The sequence below is a fragment of the Pinus tabuliformis genome, chromosome 9 (genome assembly GCF_031772625.1).
Source record: "Pinus tabuliformis cultivar Carrire ecotype Pingquan chromosome 9, CPIR1, whole genome shotgun sequence".
In the NCBI taxonomy this organism is placed as follows: domain Eukaryota; kingdom Viridiplantae; phylum Streptophyta; class Pinopsida; order Pinales; family Pinaceae; genus Pinus; species Pinus tabuliformis.
The window spans coordinates 95,507,731-95,521,007 of record NC_142307.1 but is presented as its reverse complement, the minus strand read 5'-3'; the positions used below and the strand labels follow the sequence as shown (position 1 = coordinate 95,521,007).

The 13,277-nt window shown below is 34.5% G+C and overlaps 1 pseudogene; it reads right to left on the bottom strand.

Moving 5' to 3' along the window:
- Nucleotides 1-3,798: 3,798 nt before the first annotated feature.
- Nucleotides 3,799-9,212, bottom strand: LOC149147268 (mannan endo-1,4-beta-mannosidase 6-like; annotated as a pseudogene).
- Between the last annotated feature and the right edge of the window lie 4,065 nt (nt 9,213-13,277).

Sequence of the window (13,277 nt, the reverse complement as noted above, 5' to 3'; positions counted from 1 at the left end):
ATCCCTATGTCCAAAAAAGTGAAATTGAACGTATGGTTGCAGAAATGCTAAAGGCTGGTATAATTCAACCGAGTCAAAGTTCTTTCTCAGCTCCAGTAGTATTGGTGCACAAGAAGGATGGATCATGGCGCATGTGTCCAGATTATAGGGAGCTCAACAAGCTCACTATTAAAGATAAGTTCCCCATTCCTGTTATTGATAAATTACTAGATGAATTGCATGGATCAATTTACTTCACCAAGTTGGATCTTCGTTCGGGATATCATCAAATCAGAATGAAGATTGAAGACATTCCAAAAACGGCATTTAGAACTCATGAGGGTCATTATGAATTTTTGGTCATGCCTTTTGGCCTTACCAATGCACCTTCAACATTTCAAGGTTTGATGAATTCAATTTTCAAACCATTCCTTAGAAAATTTGTGTTAGTATTTTTTGATGATATACTAATCTACAGCAAGTCTTGGAAGGATCATGTTGAACATGTTGACAGGGTGCTACAACTATTGGAGGAGAAACAATTATATGCAAAAAGATCTAAATGTTTCTTTGGAGTCCAGGAGGTGGAATATTTGGGTCATATTGTATCTCATGAAGGAGTTAAGGTAGACCCTAGCAAAATTAAAGCCATTAAGGAATGGAAAATCCCCACATCCATAAAGCATCTGCGAGGATTTCTTGGGTTGATAGGGTATTATCGCAAGTTTGTTAAGAATTATGGGAGAATAGCAGCACCTCTAACAACATTATTGAAGAAAGATTCATTTTCATGGACTCCGGAAGCAACAAAGGCCTTTGAACATCTTAAAGAGGCAATGTGCCAAGCACCGGTCTTAGCTACACCGGACTTCACAAAAACCTTTATTGTGGAATGTGATGCTTCAGGAAATGGAATTGGTGCTGTTCTAATGCAAGATGAAAGACCCATTGCTTTTGAAAGTCGTCCAATCAAGGGAACGTTTTTAAGCAAAGCTATTTATGAGAAGGAAATGTTGCCAATACTCCATGCACTTAAGAAATGGCGACCCTACCTAATGGGAAGACACTTCAAGGTAAAAACGGATCATGATAGCCTTAAATACTTTTTAGAACAAATATTATCCTCTGAAGAGCAACAAAAGTGGGTCACAAAGATGTTGGGTTATGACTTTGAAATCATCTACAAAAAAGGGAAGCAAAATCTGGTGGCAGATGCACTCTCAAGAAATGATGAGGATGTGGAAGCATTGTTGTGTGCCATTTCTATTATCCAACCAGATTGGATAAACGAAGCAAGGGAGGAATGGAAGAATGACGAAGAAGTGTGGGCACTTATTCGAAAGCTACAACAATATTCCAGTACTTCTGATACATTTAGCTGGAAAAATGATTCGTTATGGTACAAAGATCGCTTATACCTCTGTAAGAATTCCCAGCTAAAACAAAATATTCTTATGGAATTGTACACTTCTCCCTTAGGAGGGCACTCATAATTTTTAAAAACTTACCACAGGGTTAAGAAGGAATTTTTTTGGGATGGCCTTAAATCAAATATTCAAAAGTTTGTGGCGGAATCTTTGGTTTGCCAGCAAAATAAAGTTGAAACAATTAAGACACCGGGTCTATTACAACCTTTATCCATTCCAAGCCAACGTTGGGAGGAGGTTTCAATGGATTTTATCACAGGTTTACCCAAGTCTGAGGGAAAGAGTGTCATCATGGTGGTAGTTGACAGACTTACCAAGTATGCACACTTTTTTGCATTATCACATCCATTTAAAGCCAGTACAGTTTCTACTGCATTTATGGAAACAGTTCAAAAGCTACATGGAAACCCAAAGATTATTGTAAGTGACAGAGATCCCATTTTCACTGGAAATTTTTGGATAGAATTATTTTCTTCTCTTGGTACTCAGTTAGCTCATAGCTCATCTTGTCATCCTCAATCTGATGGGCAAACTGAGATAGTAAACAAATGTTTGGAAGGATATCTTCGTTGCTTTGTATATGATAAACAGACACAATGGGTCAAATGGTTTCCTCTGGCTGAATGGTGGTATAACACTTCCTTCCATACAGCAACAAAAATGACCCCATTTATGGCACTTTATGGGTATCAACCACCATCCATCACATCATATTTAAGAGAAAATTCTAAGGTTCAGGCAGTGGAACATCACATCGAACATCAACAACAAGTCCTCCAACTCTTAAAGGATAACCTCATGTTGGCACAAAATAGAATGAAACAACAGGCAGATCAACATCGCAGTGAAAGAAGTTTTGATGTAGGTGATTGGGTATTCCTACGGCTAAAACCATATAAGCAAATGTCCCTAAAGCAAGCTAAGAAGGATAATAAATTATCACCAAAGTATTATGGTCTGTACAAGGTGTTGCAAAAGATTGGTACTATGGCATACAAATTGGAGCTTCCTGCAGCTTCTCAATTGCACCCAGTCTTCCATGTTTCATGTTTAAAGAAGGTTATAGGTGACAAGCTCCCAATTCAAACAATATTGCCAGAACTTGATGAGGAAGGAAATATTATATTGGAACCGGAAGCAGTCACAGAAACAAGAACTCGACAGCTACGAAATCGATCAATTTCAGAGTACCTTATCAAGTGGAAGAACTTATCCGCTGAAGATTCCACATGGGAGGATGAGAATTTTATGCAGAAGTATCTAGAACTACTCAAGCGTTGAGGACAACACTTTTTTGAAGGAGAGGGGCATGTTGGGTCCCTATAATACTAGTGATTACCCCATTACTATTGTAGTTATACCCCTTATTTATATTGTTGTGCCCCTATTACCCCCATATTGTTATTTCTGTGCCCCATAGAATCCCTCTATTGTTATTTTTGTGGGTTTATATTATTATTGTTAGGTCGATTGGATTATATTGTGACTCCTTAGACTCCTATATATAGAAAGGAGGTTTTGTCATTTGTATCATCCAAGAATTGTTCATTTATGTAATGTAAAGGAGGTTGCCCCCTCGAAGAGGCTGAATTCTAAGGCGTTGATCTATCTTTTCTTGAGCTGGTTTCATAACATGGAGACACTAGTTTCCATACCATGATCCCTCCTGCTGCTCCACCTATTCTTAAAGACCTTAACACACTCTCATACACAACCTCCATGAAACTCTCCCTGTATCCTCCATCTCTTTTAGGGATTCCAAATTCAAAGAATAACAGAGGCATTTTCAGTGTCTTCTCACAGTCTTCGATGTGAACCCGCGTCCAGTTTTTCACAAACGAGAAATGACAGTGTCAATCATTGTTCTCAGAAATCCTGTGCAGAAGGATACCTTGGTGTTTATCTCGGTAAGGGTGGGCTCATAACCTTATCATTCACTATATGAAACCCTGTAAAATGCTTGAGTATTGCACCAAGATAAACAATCGAAGATGTTTCATTTCAGTGAAAGATGGGTATGTCACGTTGTGTAATATCATCATTGAATTATGATGGAAAAGAATGAATGTGCATAATCTCAAAAGAGTAAATATACCTTGAATCTTTTCATCTTTATATGAAAATGTTTTCACAGTTTGAACTCATGTTGCCGATCAAATGTTTTTAGAAGAAATTATGTTTGTGTGGGAAACCAAAGAGCAAATATATCTTAACCATGAATTGTTTAAATGAAAAAAAGTTTTGGAATGAAGGTTTCCACATATTTAACTGATGTTGTGGATCAAATGCTTCTAGAAGAAACTGTTTTGTGTGTGGAAACTTTTTGAGGACGCTCCACCCACTATCAAGAACAAACAACACTATTTTCATAGGTAGAGCATCCCTCAAAAAATCAAACATTTCCCACAACCATCATAGTTTCTTCCAAAAATATTTGATCGAAAAAATGAAAAGAAGTTTTATCCATTGATTCAAAAGAACTTACACTGTGTATAGAAGCAAAGTCGATGCCAACAACTTGGTGGTGAAAATGAAATCAGTTCCTTCCTGATGTGCACAAATATAGGGATTGGACTCTATTCTATCAAGGCTAGGAGGCCCATAAAATCCTTCCATCCCTATGCCCACTAGATGCTTGGGATCAGTCAATTTCACATATGCATCCATTTCTTCCATCCAAACCTGATCACATCAATATATATGTATGTACATTGATCATACTCTTCTTTACACATTACTATCTACAATCAAGAACATCCATGTGTCTAGTTGCAGAGGTCATAGTTACGTACATGCAATTTGTCTCCTATTGCGTCAGATTCACACTGGGGCTAGTTGATGAGCTCTGAAGCAAATATAATTGGATCATTATTGTAAACCAAATTTCTCAACATGTTCACTCTGTTCAATATAACCTGTTGAAATGCCTGTCATTCATGGTACCGCTTAGTAGTGGGATTGTGAAACATTTTATAGTTGAGGTGGAACAGATGTGTTATTCAAGACTAAATTTTTACATTGATATACTGTACAATTAAAAAAAAATAGATATAAACTTCCAAATGTTTAAAAAAATTGAAGTTAAAATTACCCTATATACACCAGAGCCACATAGATATTTAAACCAAATAGACAAACCCAGTAACCAGAGAAAAAATAGCTAAAAAGGGTTAGTCTTAACCTATTGGCTGAACAATAATGAAGAGGCCTGGCCCTAACTAATCATGGAACCAACAAACTGACACTTAGGAAGAAATTAGGGTTAGATTTAACCTATTGGCTGAACAACAATGTAGAGCAGTAGTCCTCACCCTAACTAGTCATGAAGCTAACAAACTAGCACTTAGTAAGAAACCAATCTTGCTTTGGTAGGAGAGTTCAAAGATGCACATATAGCTTGCAAATGGGGAAAGGATGCTACAGTCAATACAATGTAGCACAAGTTAGAAGAAGTTTGTTCTAACAATATGAGAAGACAGAACAAATATTAGAACAAAGGATGTAAGATCCTTGTTGTTGGCATTAGGGCACAAGAGATATGCCAATCTTTCATTTTGTGTAAACTAATGCGAAGCACAAAGATATAAAAGAAGATCAGTACTGGATAGTGTGGATGTATTTATTTTTTGTGGCCACATGTTTCACCTGTCATTTATTGATTTAAGCTTCATACTTGTACCCTGGAAAAAAAGTTTACTATCTCATTTTTCCATAGGTTGTTGCAATAATTTAATTGACAAAATAACATATTAGTAGTGTTAAAGCCATGGAAAATATACAAAAATAAATCCATATTTCTTCGACAAATTGAGATAGATCCAATAGAAGTATAAAATTCAAATAAAAAAGAGTTTATACAAAGTGAAAATTTATTGCTTCTATGGATTAAAAAATAGATTAAAAAATAAATTAAGAGGTCTAGAAGTGATGTAATTTTGTAACAATGTTTTTAAATTGACAAAATTTGGTAATATAAACAGTTAGATAATCCATAATTTTAAATGGATATTTGATGATCTAAATTGATAAAACATTGGGAAAAACTAATCTGGATTGATATAGTATTGGGAAAAACTCAAAAGGTCATCATTAGATCATGTATGAAACTTGGATTATTACAAATCTCTATTATTTAAAATTTCCACTTGATTCTAATCAATTGTATCTTGAAATTTCTAACGATTTTTAAATTGACAGTGAAAGAAAAAGGTATATATATTATTCGAATAACTTACTCCCTCCCAGGGTTCGAGCTATAGATCTTAATGTAGGATTTGAAGCAATTTTTTAGGGTTTGATCAGAGACGAATGCATCATTGGAGGGGAGATTCAAACCATCATTTTTCCCCATGTTACATACCATGCTTTCCCTCCATACGCATCCCAGTTATTGACCAAACTCAATATTAGTCAAATTTTATTTCACTTATGACAAATCTAGAGCCTGAAAACGAGAAAACGAGAAGAATACAATTTCATAAATGTGAACCACCTACCCTATATGTCTCAAATCTGAAAAGTCTAGTTCATTGTTCTTGGAAGTCCTATGCAGAAGGATACCTTGGTGTTAATCTTGTTAAGAGTAGGCTCATAACCTTATCATTTACTATATGAAATATTGTAAAAAGCTTAAGTATTACACCAAGATAAATATTCGAAGATGTTTCATTTCAGTGAAATATGGGTATTTCACTCTATATAATATCATCATTGAACTAGGATGGAAAATAATGAATGTGCATAATCTCAAAATAGTAAATATACCCTAATCTTTTCATCTTTATATGAAAATATTTTCATAGTTTGAACTCATGTTGTCGATCAAATATTTTTAGAAGAAATTATGTTTCTGTGGGAAAGCAAAGAGAAAATATATCTTAACCTTGAATATTTTAAATGAAAAGAAGTTTGGGAATGAAGGTTTCCACAGTTTGAACTGATGTTGTGGATCAAATTATTCTAGAATAAATTGTGTTGTGTGTGGAAAATTTCTGACACTCTATCCACCATCAGGAACAAACAACGTTATTTTCATAGGTAGAGTGTCCCTAAAAACATCAAACATTTCCCATACACAACGTGGTTTCTTCCAAAAATATTTGATTGACAACATGAAAAGAAGTTTTATCCATTGATTCAAAAGAAGTTACACTGCAATTTGTTTTATCCCTTGATTGGGGTTGAGATAAATGAGATAGAAGTTACACTACAATTTGTTTTAACATATTTACCAGTTGCTTGGATAGATGTGTATAGAAGCTAAGTCGATGCTAGTAGCTTGGTGGTGGTGGATACACCAGAGCCACATAGATATTTAAATGAGATAGACAAACCTAGTAACTAAAGAAAAAATAGCTAAGCAGTGTTTGGCTAAACCTATTAGATGAGCAACAATGAAGAGAGCAACAATGAAGAGGCCTAGCCGTAACTGATCATGAAACCAACAAACTGGCACTTAGGAATAAATTAGGGTTATATTTAACCTATTGGTTGAACAACAATGAAGAGCAGTAACCCTCACCATAACTAGTCATGAAGCCAACAAAGTAGCACTTAGCAAGAAACCAATATTACTTTGGTAGGAGAGTTCAAATATGTATAGATAACTTGCAAATGGGGAAAGGATGCTACAGTCAATACAATGGAGCACAAGCTAGAAGAAGTTTGTTCTCACAATAGGAGAAGACATAACTTATATTAGTACAAAGGATGTAAGATCCTTGCTGATGGCATTAGGGCACAAGAGATAATCTAATATTGCATTTTGTGTAAACTAATGTGAAGCACAAAGATGTAAAAGAAGACAGGTACTAGATAATGTGGAAGTATTTAGTTTTTATGCCACATATTTTAGCTGTAATTTATTGATTTAAGCTTCGAACTTGTTATAGGCTCCGTAGTTGTACCCTATAACAAAGTTTCCTATCTCATTTTGCCACATGTTGCTGCAATAATTTAATTGAAAAAATAACATAGTAGTAGAGTTAAATTCATGGAATATATAAAAAAGAAATCCATATTCCTTTGACGAAATGAGATAGATCCAATCAAATCTTAAAATTCAAATAAAAGAAGCATTTATACAAAGTGAAAAGTTATTTCTTCTCTGGATTCAAAATAAATTAATAGCTCCGGAAGTGATGTAATTTTGTAACAACGTTTTTAAATGGTTAGAATTTGGTGATATAAAAAGTTAGATAATCCATACTTTTAAATGAATATTTGACAATCTGAATTGATATGACATTGGGAAAAACTAATCTGGATTGATGTAATATTGGGAAAATCTCAAAAGGTCATCGTTACATCATGTATGAATCTTGGATTATTGCAAATCTTTGTTATTTAAAATTTCCACTCAATTCTAATCAAGTTTGTAGCTTGAAATTTCTAACCAGTTCTAATTAAATTGATAGTGAAAGAAAAAGGTATATTTATTATTCGAATAACTTACTCCCTCCTGGGGTTCGAGATATAGAAATTAGTATAGGATTTGAAGTAATTTTTGAGGGTTGGATCAGAGAAGAATGCATCATTGGATGGGAGATTCAAACCAACATTTCAACCCCACATTACATATTGTGCTTTGCCTCCATACATGTCTCACTTATTGACCAAACTCAATATCAGTCGAATTTTATTTCACTTATGACGAAAGCCAGAGCCTGAAAACAAGAAGAATAGGATTTCATAAATGTGAAAAACCTACCCTATATGTCTCAAATCTGAAAGGTCTAGTTCTTCCTCATACCTGGAAAAACATATTTGTAAGACCCTCCAACATCTGTCATTGAAAGCCCAAGTTCACCCTACAGTAAGTCCTACCGAAGCAACCTCTTTAAGGACCGAGCTAATTTTGTATCGGGCAAAAGGATCAACGACAAGGACCATCAACCAGTATGTATTAAATCCATTCACATAGAATGGTGATCCTTTCAAGAGAAACTCCATACCATTTCTTCCCACCATGCTCCATGATGGCTCTCGTTAATTCTCCATCCGCGTCATCAAAACTAACTCAAACAAAATACTTGTAGATTTCCAGAACATCTCTCAGATTTGAGATAGTCTGATCAAGAGAAATGAGGGTACCTGTGAATATCTATGTAGTTAGCTATATTTTTCTCTAAAATTCAAATTTTATGAGTTTTTGGAAAAAAGTATGTCACAAGATTACAGATATAGACATCCTACCACAAAACAAGGAATCTGTTGTGACCAAAGGCAAAAGAACTAGTGGAACCACCAGATAAAAATTGGCTAACTAATAGACAAATGGAATTGACTGTGATAAACCCCCACGCCAATCCCACACACAAAAATAGAAAAGAATCAAAATAAACCAAAGAAATTAAATAAAATTAACAGTAAATCCAAATGTATTAAATTTCTTCCAACACAATAATGTTCATCCAATTATTCTCAGGCTGAAAATGAAACCCCGTTCACTGCCATGAGAGCTCAACATTCGTACATGGATACGAAAAAATTAAAGACCCCATTTCATAAATGTGAACCACCTACCCTATATGTCTCAAAGATGAAAGGCCTAGTTCTTCCTCATACCTGGAACACTTGTTCATCATAAACGCTAGGAGATATTTGTAGAACCCTCCAACATCCCTCATTGAAAGCCAAAGTTTTCCCTACAATAAGTCCTATCGAAGCAGCCACTTCAAGGACTGATCTAATTCTGTGTTGGGAAGAGGGATAAACAGCAAGGACCATCAGCCATTATGCATTAAAGCCATTCACATAGAATGGTGATCCATTAAAGACAAATTGCATGTTATTTCTTCCCACCATACTCCATGATGGCTCTTGTTCATTCCCTATCCGCACAATCAAAACAAACTCAAACAGAATACTTGTATATTTCCATAACAGCTCTAATATTTGTGATAATATGATCAGGAGAAATGAGGGTACCCGTGAATATCTATGTAGTTAGCTATATTTTACTCTGAAATTAAAATTCTATTGAGTTTTGGGAAAATATTATGTCACAAGATTACAAATATAGACGGCCTACCACAAAACAAGGAAACTACTGGGAGCAAGGCAAAATAACCAATGGAACCACCAAATAAAAACTCGTTCACCAATTGAGAAATGAAATTGATTGTGACAAACCCCAATGTGGAATCCACACACAACAACAAACAAGATAAAAAAAATCGAAGAAATTAAAAAAAAAGTAACAGTAAATCCAAATGTATTAAATTTCTTCCAACACAGTACCATTCATTCAGTTATTCTCAAGATGAAAATGAAACCCCATCTACTGCCATGAGAGCTCAGCATTCATCCATGGATATGGATAAATTGAATATCCCACGGTTTTTTCAAAAACACCTTTGATTCGTCCCCTAGAAATCACATACTCTGTTGTTAGCCATTCTTCCTAGTGTTCTCCATCATTTGGCCTATTGAATATAGTCTTCCCGCAGAGTCCTACAACAAAAATAAGAAACACATAAAGAATTTCAGGCCTAAACGATGGGTATGGACAAAAGATTAGTATTGTTTCAGATTAGTATTGTTTCAGTTATAATGAGAGCTTTGATCCAACGGTGGCAAACTTTTTAATAGTCTAACATCATATCAAAGGGATCAGAGTAAGACACGTAAGACAAGAGAGGAGATGATTTCAGAGGGGAACTCTTTACCACATAATTATGGTATATAAACATCATAATTAAAAACTACATAATAAAAATATAATTATAATAACCACAAATACAAAATAAAACCATTTTTATTATTATAATAACCACAAATACAAAATAAAACCTATATTGAATTCAAATCTATAGAAGTTAGTATAAAAACTATTTCATGCTAATGAAAATAACTTTAGTCGAGTTACATGGTATGAAAACAATTAAACTAAATAAATAGTAAATTAAAGAAAAATTAAACCAACAAAATGTGAAAACACCCCTGACTTAATTCATCATCAAATACTACAGTAGAAAATACTACACTAGAGGTTGTTAAATCGATTCATAAAGTATGATGCACCTAAAAAACTAAACTGGATTTTATAGTTGTTATCATGTCAAACTGGTTGGTGAAGGATGTTGTGAATACGTAAAACCATACTTTGAATGCCCTCTTTTGTTCCTACTTTTGGTCTCATTAACTCTGTTTGGTGAATTCCATTCCAACTGCAATTAATATATACAAAATAATTCCTCAACAATAACAAAAGAGGGATATTCCATTTAAACTCTGGGAAGATGGGCCAAAAAATAGCAACACAGAAAGAAGTAAATCAAAGAAATCAAAGAAGAATACATTAAAATGTTGGGGCTATAAAAAGAAGTACTTTGTTACTATCTTTATAAGTGTTAATTTCTATAGTTCAAGTAGGAGTTCTAGTCTCAAGTGGTGCCAATGAGGCTAGAAACATAGATGAAATAATTATCTCTAATACCCAAAAATTGTTTCCAAGGAAAATTGTCTTATTTAGATTTAATTAGAAAATTTAATTATTTTCCTCAGTGTAGCCTCCAAGAAGTGGTTATTTAATTAGGATTAATTGAGACAAATTGATTTTTCTCTAACGACTTCTAGAAAAGTAATGTAATGAATTCAAGATGATCTTATCCATCGATTTTGAATAGATCATGGTCGTCGATTACTCAAAGAAAAGTTATAAGAGAATATTTATGTTCCTTTTGGAGATAGAGTGATTTGTAGTGATAGTAAGAGTGCAATGATAGCGTGGGAGACACTAGAAATGGGGTTTCAATAGGAGAAATTGAGGAGAGAAAATTTGGAAAGGTTCTTCATGAAGATTCTAGTTTTTTGAGAGAACGAAAGAGGCTAAACTATTTCTACAAAGAGAGACCACATTAGCAAGTGCAAGTTGTTGGAGCCGATTTCCAGTTTCCAAAGACAATTACTTGAGGAATTGCAAGTGTCTTTAGCGAGTTGTTCAAGGAACTGTGAGTTGCACAAAGAGTACCGAGTTTATTTACAGACATTTGATTTGATTAATAGAAGTTAAGGAAAAATATTGCCAAATCTTTTCCAATAAGACGAAAGAAATTTATGTAATCCTTGACTTCATGAAGAATAATAAAACCCTAATCTATAGAACTGGTTTTCCCCACACTAGAGTTTTTCCAGGGATATTTGTCTAAAAATATCGGTGTCTATTAGTTTTTGTGTGTGATATTTTCTGAGCTCTTGTGATTTAATTTGGGTGAAGTTGCAAGAATGTTTTATAAAGTATTTGTGGTATATGACTTACATAACAAAAAATAATATTTTAAAAATAAGTGAATAATAACCAGATTAATTGTAACATTTAAAAATTTCACATGGTATAAGAGAAGATCTAAGGGCAGAAGAGTCTTAGCACAGACACATAAAGAGAAAATAGAGGGTTTATAAAACCTAGTTCATTTTCTTTAGATTTATTTGGGTCTTTCTATATTTTCCCAATGGTTTTTTTTTTTTGAAATCACCTTAGCGAGATTGAGAGATTGGGACAAATTGTATGTTGCCTCTAATTTTTATGCCTAGAAAGCTAGAATTTCTTTGTTGCTAGAAGAAAATGGTATCAAGGAATATGCAGCGAGTGTTGTAGTTGTACCTATAGATCCAACACAACTTCTTGAATATATTAAGGAAGATGCCAAAGAAAGGAGGATAATTATTGATGATGTTCAGGATCATATTGCTCCACGTATCAAATATTTGGATACAGTGGGGAAAATGTGTGATTCCATTATGAAGTTGTTATAGGTTGCTACCACTAAGAGGAAGACGATTCTTAGAGAGAAGATGAGAAATACCCAGATGAATAAGGGAGAAAGCATTGTGAGTTACCTCGTTAGCGTTCGATTTATCAAGGATAAGTTACCAGCTATTGGAGATAAACCATATGATTATGAGCTTGTGCGAATAACCTTGAATGGGTTTACTAAGTGGTGGTATGCCTTCATTCAAATCATCAATGAACGAGATACCTTACTGAATTGGGATTGGCTATGGCACGATTTCACTCAGGACGAGCTTGGACTAAGTCTTGTTAGTGGGAACAACAGCAAGCCTCAGAAAAGCAAGGAGGAATGGGAAAACGTGGACCTAGCATCAAAATGGAAGGTGAAGAAGGGTTCTAGTAAAGGTCCTAACCCAAAAAGTGAGAATAAGTAGAACGACATTTTTAAGGTCAAATGATAACAATGTCATGAGTTTGGCTACTATGTCAAAAATTTCCTGCAAAGGAAGAAAAGCCAAAAGAAGGGTAAGAAGCATACGAAGGCTTCAGTGAATGCAAATGAGCTCTCTAGCTAGATGGAACAAGAGTTTGCACTCATAGCTTGCCTAACTAGCTCAACCTCACAAGGTGTTTGGTATATAGATAGTGGGGTGTCATTCCATATGACATGAGTTAGGGAGTACTTCTCCAATTACAAGGAGGATATCAAATTCCATATTTAGATGGGCAAAAGTCTAAGTGATCTGGATTTAAATAGGAATGCAACAAATGATAGATATAACCATACATATAGAGATGCAGCAGAAATAATACTTCATTTCATTACTGTAAAATACTGAAATGTGCTTACAAACAAAAATGGAAATAAACTAGATAGGGTGATGGTAACTTATCTCTAAGAAGAGATGTGGTGGCTACATGCCTTTGAAGTATGTTACAATGAGGCTCGAAGGCCTATTTATTGTTGAGAAATAATGGAAAACCCCAAACATCCAAAATCCTAACCCTAGAAGATGAAACGCCAAATTGTGGGCCTCGTTTGGGTAAATTGGTACATCAACTTCCTGGGGTCGTAACTTTGGCATACGATATTCGTTTGATGCGCACAATATCTCGCTAGAAATATCTATTCGAGA